Genomic DNA, 2,500 nt, shown 5'->3' with positions numbered 1-2,500 from the left:
AGAAATAATTTAGGAAAGTGTCTTTGAAATATTAAAAGGCATCGAAAAATTTTATCAGTAATATCGGTAAAAAGATCTGGTATAATCGATATGTGTTATAGAAAAAACAATAAATAAATAAAAAATATCAATAAATAAATATCCCGAGTTCTACTTCTTTCAATTAAATTGCATATATCTTTCGTTTAATGAAATTAAAAAATATATATATATATATATTTTCACTGTTCACTTGTTTATGGTATTAAATAAAACAAATCAATTTTATATTTCATCATCACCACCATCATTATCTCATCATCCAATTTCGATCGAAATAATATTATTCGCCATATAAAAAAAGAAAAAGAAAAAGAAGAAAAAAAAAAAAAGAAATCGATTACGATGCACTCGTATACATTTTATAAGTCCAATAAAACGAAACTTATTTTATCAATTCTTACGTTCAAATTCCAATTACTAACTGATCGTCAGATTGCATTTTAAATATCGTAAATTCTTCTCAGTAAAAACAAATATAATTCTGATTAATAATCTTTTGCTTGGAGTATTGCAAACGAATCGATTCGTATCACTCGAGTTATTATGTTCATTCGTTATGTTTCTTGTTTATTCTTTTTATTGTACGTACATACATACATATATATATATGTGTATATATATATATACATATCTATATATAAGGTATGCTTGCTCATTCAATAATACGATGAAGTATTTGAAAACTGATCTATTATAACTATAAGATACTTTTAATAGCGCATGTTATTTTTCGTTTCCTTTTTTCTTTTTTTTTTCTTTTATATATATATATATATATATATATATATATTGTTATATCTAATTGTATCCCAATTAAAAACGGCGTCATCTTTATTAAATATTTATAGGTTATCCTGTTACAGTGAGAGGAAAAAACAATGTCGAGCAAGAGAAGAAAAAAGAAATAAAAAAAAAAAAAAAACAAGAGGAAAAAAAAGAATCAAGAAAAAGTAAAAAAATGGAACGAACGATTGAATACAACGAAGGAATACAACCGATGAGTGGAAGGAAGTGAAAGGTGTGAGAAAAAAGAGGATCGTCGTTAGAAAATCCTGGCTGGTATTTAAGCACAAGAAGAACGACAATCGAATCGAATCGAATCGAATCGAATCGAATCGAATCGAACTGAGTCTACGAAATCCCTTCTATTCGAATGGGAGAAAAGAAAAAAAAAAAAAAAATCGGTTGACTGTTTTACGAACGACGTTCAAACGTACGCGACGAGCGTTAATAAATATCGTAGTTAAAAAAAAAAAAAGCTTCCTTTTCTTTTTCCTCTCTGTCCTATCTATCCATCCTTAATTTGCTTTCATTATATCAGTGATTCTCAAAATAAAAACCACGTTAAAACAATATCTGAGTGTGAGAATGAAAATTAAAAAGAAGAGAAAGAAATGTTGTTAATTTGCTCATGGGTACATCGATCCACTCGATGAAGACTACTGAAATATATTATATCGAAATCTTTCGGGACAATATAGTCTTTAATTACTATATATTATTTTATTTTATATTGCTATATTAAAATTGTATAGTTCGAACTATCGATACATATACATATTTGCATATATTAATTGTCAAAAGAGATATGTGAAATTCCGAAAGAATTGAGAACCACTGTGTCCATGTTGTTACTCATACGCTTATTCACGGATTTGAATTCCGCGGTTACCGCTAACGTTCTCCCGCCATTTTCTCGTCCGTTAAAAACTACGACGAAATACTTAATAAAAAGAAAGAAACAAATCTTCACGATTTTAATCCAACGTTTACGTCTAATAACGAAAGAAAGAAAGAAAGAAAAATAAACGATAATATTACAGCGATTAATACTTCCTTTTCGAAATGACGAAGAATTGAAATAAAAAAAAAAAAAGAAAAAAGAAATAAAAAAATCGAAATGAAAAAAAAAAAATTCTATCGATACATCTATCTTATCTAAGATTGAATTATCTTATTTAAGAAAGAATTTTCGTTACTCCAATCTCTATTATCTGTCTTATTTATCCTACTTAATAACATGGAATGAACGAGGAATTATGGTTACAAAGGCCACGTCGCAACGATGCATCTCTTAGAGAATGGCATGCTAGTCTCATTAAGATTATCCTTATCATTGACATTACGTAGCTAAAAGATAATGAAAGAAAAAATGATCTTGGGTCAATGTACTACAATGTCGAGAATAATTGTTCGACTGTTACACAATTACAATTCTTTCATTGTCAAGGGATCGATGATCCGAGAACGATAAATTCACTTGCATTTGTTACATCGTTCGAATTCGTTTATAAAACATCAAAGAAATAAACATTATCAAAAGATCTAAAAAAAGAATCTCAAATGTTTTAAAAATCGGTATGGTTTATCGATTATTGAACGAAAAATACGACGAACAACTACGTCTTTGAGGTTACGTGGAAACTGAGGAAAAGAAAGAGAAAAGAAAAAAAGAAAA

General features: G+C 28.0%; 2 protein-coding genes across 6 annotated transcripts in view; both read right to left on the bottom strand.

Annotated features, from left to right (window-relative positions):
- The window catches only part of LOC122635386 (zinc finger protein-like 1), a 22,884-nt gene that overhangs the window by 6,817 nt on the left and 13,567 nt on the right, over window positions 1-2,500 (bottom strand). The gene's annotated exons all lie outside the window — the stretch shown is intronic.
- The window catches only part of LOC122635380 (sodium/potassium-transporting ATPase subunit alpha), an 82,732-nt gene that overhangs the window by 79,510 nt on the left and 722 nt on the right, over window positions 1-2,500 (bottom strand). The window lies entirely within an intron of this gene.

The sequence above is a fragment of the Vespula pensylvanica genome, chromosome 18, assembly GCF_014466175.1.
Source record: "Vespula pensylvanica isolate Volc-1 chromosome 18, ASM1446617v1, whole genome shotgun sequence".
Classification (NCBI taxonomy): domain Eukaryota; kingdom Metazoa; phylum Arthropoda; class Insecta; order Hymenoptera; family Vespidae; genus Vespula; species Vespula pensylvanica.
The sequence above is the reverse complement of the archived record's forward strand: the minus strand, read 5'-3'. Positions and strand labels throughout refer to the sequence as shown.